At 38.7% G+C, this 7,652-nt stretch overlaps 1 long non-coding RNA gene across 1 annotated transcript; it reads right to left on the bottom strand.

Moving 5' to 3' along the window:
* Positions 573 to 7,602, bottom strand: LOC110393010. The gene is made up of 4 exons (XR_002434724.1): positions 7,557 to 7,602; positions 5,205 to 5,332; positions 863 to 1,578; positions 573 to 759 (listed from the first exon to the last, which is right to left on the bottom strand). It is a non-coding gene; the product is annotated as an uncharacterized LOC110393010 (long non-coding RNA).

Below are 7,652 nucleotides of genomic sequence, written 5' to 3'. Positions count from 1 at the left end.
TTGTCCCTTGCAAATCTTTCTAACTGAACTGTACCGAAAGTGGCTCAAGAAGTTCATGTGAAATGCTCTGCAATGTTCATGTGTAATCTACAATTCAATGTGATATCCTTGCCTTCAATTTATATAGACATAAGTACAAATATGCATATTTATATGTAATATGCTTAAGCTATGTGCATATATGTTTTACAAAGATTTATATATATGCATACATATAAGCATATGTGTGTAAAAATCAATGTTGAAGTCCTGTGAAAAGGGAAATAGTCTCCAGTATTTGAGAATACTTGATCTACCAGCTTGATTTCTGCATTCCCGTCACAAACCATCAGCCATTAGCATGAATACAAGCAAAACTGTAGGAGTTCAATAAAGGACATGAAGTGCCTTCAATTTTGAACTCATTTGCAATATGTTTTACATTACTCTGGTATTTTTAATATGATTTTTCATTAAAACACCCATAACAACCCATCATTCTTTGACAAGTTGAAAAGCTTAAGTAGACGATAATAGAGCAATAACAACTACTAAAATGTTCAAATGATTTATTTTATTTAAATTTTCCAGTGAGAAGTGGAGGCTAATTAAAACTTTAGTGTTGAAACGTCTTTGGCTGGCACCACAGGAAAACAAGCCAGAGATAGCAATCAGAAAACCAGACTAAGTGTTTTGCCACATAAAACCATTAAACAAATATAACCATAAATATGTCCATTGCTTGCTTTCCTTCCTAGGTCCACTTTTTTCAAACCAAACCTGTATTAATATAGACATAACCAACATTTACATTTTAATATTTTTCTCCTACCTCTATCAGGCTAATGGTAGGTGATTTTTTCATGTCCTTCTAGGGAGTTACCTGTCCCTTCCAGGGAGTGACTCTTCCATGACATCTTCACTGAATATCCACTGTTCCAACTTTCAGCTCTCCCAGGTCTCAGCTGTACTCTTGGGATCATACACTTAGTCAAGGTAAAAGACTAATATTTTTATGAGTCAATAAAAAATAAATAATACTTATGAGTGCTGTATCCTCTTCTTTACTAAGCATTTACTTACATTTTAGAAGTGTTCACTATTATCAGTGAAAATTTAGTGAGATTTGTGAGAAAACTAGCAAAACCAAAAACAGCCCCATAAACACAACTAGTTAGTGGCAATTCCCTCACTCTGTTTTGAGATACACCATCTAACCCACATTCAATCTAATTAATATGCACCATTTTTCATCCATACCATTCCATATTCTTAATAAAAACTTTGTATGGTATTAATTTCAATGGTTCAGAAAAAAAATTAATCATTGTAGGAATAAAATACAAAGAAATTTGTAATACTTGGCATTTCAGTAAAATCATGTACAGCTAGTTTAGTGCAATCAACTTTCCATAAACTCACATTGAATCTTTATTATTATTATTTGTTTACACAATTTATTTTCATGAGGTAGATATGAGGATGTTGAGTTCAAGATCCTGAGAGGAGTGAAGAGGGAAAAATGCAGCCTTGGATTTCAGGTGAGCAGATTTTAACCTTACTCCGTCAATACTGCATTCAGGGTGCAGCATAGAATACCTGCAGATAAAAAGAGAAAAAGCAATTTTTTGAAACATAATCCATCAGATTGACTATCAATTCATTAAATGCTTACATTAATAAAATGAGGTAGAGTGGAAGGAAAGTGACAAATGAAAATTTAAAGTGAGTAAACATACAGATTAAGTTAAGAGAGACTCATCATAGAATTGTATCACAGAATGGCTTAAAACTGAAAAATTGTTAAAATTGTGCTAAGTTAAACAGTGACTGGAATCGACACAGTAAAATGCCAGTTAAATCTAATATGTATGAGTAAAACATAATTAACAATGCATCTAATAGCCTTTATAGTTAGTAAATAATTTGAGGCTCCTGAGAGTCAGCATTTATCAATCTAAGGTATCAGTGTTAACTTCTGTACCATTTCAACCAGACACCAAAATATTAATTTAACAGATTAAATAGCAATAAAAACATTAAATTCAGCCTTTCTTACACTAGAGATCTCGAACTGGAAATACCCCAGAGGAATATTTACATCTCATGATAAAAACCTGTATTATTTGATTTATATATTTCTTTTATATTTTAGTATGAAGTCCTGCTTCTCAGAGAGCAACATTTTAACTTACACTTAGAACTACTGCTTCAAAAATAAGCTCAAGGACCTGTCACATTGAAATGTCATCTGATTTCGAATCTTTCCACGAAATACTCTTTGCTTATACAGAGGCCTGGTTACATCAGGGTAAACCCTACACACAATGCCATTCTCTATTACAGTATGGACATCATTAAGTCATGCTGTGACAGAATATTCCAGACTTACTGCAAATGCATTTCCTGTTTGGAGTCCTGAAGATGCTGTCAGGGCTCACAACTTCTGTACAGCTCCCCAGTACATTAAATAAGCGTTGGGATCTCAAGAGTAACAAATTTTCAATATAAGCAACAAGACAGAGAGATGTACAAGAGTGTTTTTTCCCTCACCTCTAAACATTTGCAATATCTTTTCATTGTTTCATTTGTATTGAATTTAAAAGAAATGCTACCGACTTTAAAATAATTCCGTTTCTTTGGCATCTTTTTTACTATTCAATTTTTACAAATGATATCTTAATGAAAATCAGTATGATTAAATAGATTTCTTCCTATTTTACCAGCTGATGTACTTCGCACATTTAACGCCATCTTTTTTTTGCATCAGGCACGGTCAGTTTTATCATTTTTGCTGTAAAACAAGCATATTCAGATCGGGATGATGTGAAAACTCATTTGTTTTCTTTCTCCAGTTATGCACCACATATATGGAAGTGAAAAGTAGATTCAGTATGTCAAGCTGCCTTTAAAATTGATTGGGTGTCTAACAGAGAGTGCCTTTCAAACACTTTCAAAGATTGTGTATCTTTCTACCCTGGAAAATGATGTCCCAGGTCTAAGATCACTAAAAGGAGATCCCAGACTGCTTACTATGTAGATAAATTCTCCTTTTTTTATGGTTTTCTTTAGGAAAAATAAATTATTCCGTTTCTCTCTCTCCTCTCCTACTTTCCTCTTTCTCACCTTCTAATCCTTGAAATTAGAAATGCATCGAACTTTTTTTCGCCTTTTTATCTCTACAAGTTACTTGTTGCCATCTCATCAGCCTGACAGCCACATAATTCCTCAGGTCACATTATAAACATATTCCTAGCTTAGCAAAAGTACATTCTGAAATGCATGAAAGTTCTATGAAATACAGTCCTGAATACCACTTTCTTAGGGCTCCATGTAGTGTAACGAATCAAGATTTATAATAGTCTCAGCCTGCAATTCTTATTCTGCAACTAACATTTTTTTTTTCCTTAAAGAATCAGAATACAAAATTTATAGTCTATTCTGCATCTTCATCTTGGGAACATGGCTGCTGCAGGGGGGATGAGAGAGCTGGTGGCAGAAGATAATACTTGGACAATGATGGATCATATCTGAGCATACTAATAAACTAAACTAAAAGAAAAGCAAAGTGTCACTTCATTTGATTTTTTTTCACAGTACACTTTTAACAGGATAAAATGTATAATATTTACCAATTTCAAGTGATGAGGCATAACACACAGTAGTCCTTAAACATTTGATATCTGAGTTCAGATAGTTGGTTCTTTGGATTATGATTGTTTATTTCTTACATGATTTATAGCAAGTGGAATCCTCTTACCAGAACTATTTCCAAAATGGTCTGCATTCATGAATTTAAAGACTTTAATCAGAAGGAACTCCTGTTTCTTGTCATCGCTGGCATATCATGCCAAGACTGGCAACAAAGTTATAAAGGTAATACATACAAGTATCAGGCTGCACATGGCTTAGGGAAAATATCCTTTGAAAGAGCCGACTTGGTAAATTATAATTTCAGGGATCCTCTGAGGGCTTCTGAGGATTTCTACTTCCACATGCTCTGGGACTTAAAGTCATCTGGGTGTTTTAACTTGTAACAGTCAACTAGATGCTGCATTTCATGTTATGCCATCTTGACACCTTCTTGACAGTTTCAGGCTGCTCCTTTACTGGAGTGAAGGAGTTTGTCCATGGCCTGGCATTATACTTAAATGAGGAAGGGGGAGGTGACATTAATTTAATTATGGACAGGCATGAAGGCATATCAGAAAATTTTAAGAATATTTGGTACCAGGAAAAATAAACTCAGAGTCACAAAATCATTAATAAGAACTCAAGTTGGCAACCAATGACTTGAAAATGTTTACATTTAGAGCAGAAAAAAATTCCAGAAAGAGAAAGAAAATACATTAACAAGCTAGAAAATTTGCCTACTGATATACAACATAGAAATGAAGCACTTTCAAACAGGTTCAGATTCAGTATGTTAAAAAAAATAGTCTGGGATTGACGCATAAAGGTTACTTGCATGCACATCCTCATAGTAGCCAAAGTAGAGTCACGACACTGTCAGAAAAGGCAACTGGGAATACCCTTAGGCTGTAATGAATGTCAGTGATGCCCATGACTACAGCTGAATGGCAGATACCTGGTACAGCACAGCCTGGCACTCTCTGTGCTGACTGCGCATTCAGGTCAAGCAAAAAGGGGACTGTTGGGGGCTGTAGATAAGACCTCCAGCAGCAGGGCTGTATGGACTCCATAAAGTCACCCCAGGGGAAGAAAAGGGTCACGGGTTTGGACTGACCCTCACTGAGACCATGGGAAAAGCTTTAGACCTGCTGGGGTTGGCAATAGAGACCGGCTCTGTTCTATCTGCATCCCCCCCTAAGGTATTAATAACCATTGATTAACCACTTGTGGGAGCTAGTCTTGCACCTAGAATACCATCATGGTGCTTGGTCTCAACCTGCCTGTCCAGGACTTGGCCTTCGGATCTACAGATCTAACATGAGGAAGGGGCACAGCAGCAACTTGGATTCTGTTCCTGCTGGATCCTTTGTCTATAGTGTAAAGAAGTATTATTTCTCAACACTGCAAGTTCAAGTTTGTAGATGGAAAACCACTGTAAGCATCTGCTTTCCTTTTACCATTAGACTTATTATAGACACTGGAGCAGATTTCTTTTCTACTTCTGTTGAGTATCCATTTCAGTCTCAGATTTACAAAAGACATTTCCATAATACACGAGACATCTAATTGCAGTGGTTGTGGACCTGACATACTTCTGCTGTTTCCACTTCCATCACTACCATAGCTTCCTGGTTCTGCAAGGAGGACAAGCACGGGGTAGTGCTTCAATAATTGCTTCAGACATTTTTTCCGTAGCATCACTGTTCTTCCAAACTCAGCCCTAGAAAGCAAAAGTATGTGTGATGAAGCAACTTCCTGGAAGAAAACAGAAGAATAGAAAAACCCATCCAATGCCAAAAAAAATCTTCTTGCCCCTGAGATGCTGTGTTTTCTGTCATGTCTACTGCATCAAATATAACTGGTTTGAAAAAGAACATCTCAGTTAGCAGATTTCACAGTTTAAGAGTTGAGGCCTTCAGGCTTCAACTCATCTTCTAGAGAACACAGTTATATAATCATGGAATGATCTAGGTTGGAAAAGACCTTCAAGATCATTGAATCCAACTGTCAATTTGACCTATCAGGTCCCTTCACTAAATCATGTCCCTTAGTGCCACATCTACACATCTTTTAAATACCTCCAAGGAGGAGGACTCTACCACTTACCTGAGCAGCCTGTTTCAATGCCTGACACCCTCACTGTAAAGAAGTTGTTCCTAATATCCATCTTAAACCTCTCTTGGCTCAACCTGAGACCATTTCCTCACATCCAATCACTTGTCACCTGAGAGAAGAGACTGAAACCCTCTTTCCTGCAATCTCCTTTCTGGCAGTTGTAGAGAGTGAGAGATGATGTCTCCCCTCAGCCACCTCTTCTTCAGATAAAACAACCACAGTTCCCTCAGACGATCCTCAGAGGTCTTGTTTTCTAATCTCTTTAGCAGATTTGTTGCTCTTTGCACACATCTGAGCAACTCAGTAGCCTTTTTGTAGTGAGGGGCCCAAAAGTGAACACAATATTTAAGGTGCCGTCTCACAGTGAACAAGTACAAGGGGACAATCACTTTCCTTGTCATGCTGGCCACAAAATTTCTGATGCAGGTCAGGATGCCTTTGGCCTTCCTTGCCACCTGGGCATGCTGCTGGAGATTGGATTCACCAGCCCATCAGTTCAGCCTATTCAGATCTCTCTGCCAAGCCTTCCTACCCTCATTCTCAGAAACTCAAGATGCAAACTTATGTATGAAACTGAGCCTCAGACATCCAGGCCTATCAGTGTGACCTCAGGATCAGGGAAGGTTGTGGAGCAGATAATCTTAAGTGGCATCATACAAGACTGTCGAGTGATCAGAAGCAGTCAGCGTGATTTTCTGAAGGGTAGGTTCTGCCTGATTAACCTGATCATAGAATCATAGAATTAGCTAGGTTGGAAAAGACCTACAAGATCATCCAGTCCAATCATCCACCTACCACCAATAACCCCACTAAACCATGTCTCTCAGCACAACATCTAAATGTTTCTTGAACACCTCCAGGGACGGTGACTCAACCACCTCCCTGGGCAGCCCATTCCAGTGCCTGACCACTCTTTCAGAAAAGTAGTACTTCCTAATGTCCAGCCTGAATCTCCCTTGGCACAACTTGAGCGCATTCCCCCCCATCCTGTCACTAGTTACAAGAGAGAAGAGGCTGACCCCCAGCTCACTACAACCTCCCTTCAGGTAGTTATAGAGAGTGATGAGGTCTCCCCTGAGCCTCCTCTTCTCCAGACTGAACAATCCCAGCTCCCTCAGCCGCTCCTCATAAGGCCTGTGCTCCAGACCCCTCACCAGCTTTGTCGCCCTCCTCTGAACATGCTCCAGGGCCTCAATATCTTTCTTGCAGTGAGTGGCCCAAAACTGGACACAGTACTCCAGGTGCGGCCTCACCACTGCTGAGTACAGAGGGACAATTACTTCCCTACTCCTACTGGCAACACTATTTCTGATACAAATCTGATACTGATCTCCTTCTATGACTGGATGACACACTTAGTAGATGAGGGAAAGGGAGAAGTAGTGGCAAAATATATGCTACAGGATGAGTGGAGTTGAGAGAACAAAATTGTTTCCAGCCCCACTAGAAACAATATATGTTGAAGTAAGAGCACTCAAAGCATTTGCTTGATATGCCAGGGAAAGACACAGAAGACCTGATGTGAATTTTGCTTGTAGATCCTGTCACTCTGAATCCATAGCACATCTTCTAGTAGAGAAACATTGCAACATGACCAAAGAAGCCTTCTTTTCCCCATGAATAGGATGGTGGCACTTGAAAGTGATCCCAAATCACTCACATATGGTCCAGTAGACAAACAGAGAGCAGAGCTCTCTGGCAAGCTCTTATTTGCAAGAAACTTGGGCCTACTTCCCTGCATGCCCCTCTCTGACAAAACAGAGGAAAAAGAAGCTTTCTATCCCCAGCTCACACAGAAAAGAGCCTGTGGCAGAACCAGCAGAGCTTACCCAAGTGGTGGGTCCACACAGACTTTTTTCACTGCCAAGGAACTGCAGGAAAAAAAGAAAAAAAAAAAAAAAAAGGAGAAACAACATCAAGTCCTG

The sequence above is a fragment of the Numida meleagris genome, chromosome 2 (assembly GCF_002078875.1).
Source record: "Numida meleagris isolate 19003 breed g44 Domestic line chromosome 2, NumMel1.0, whole genome shotgun sequence".
NCBI lineage: Eukaryota > Metazoa > Chordata > Aves > Galliformes > Numididae > Numida > Numida meleagris.
This window is presented reverse-complemented; position numbering and strand designations above follow the sequence as displayed.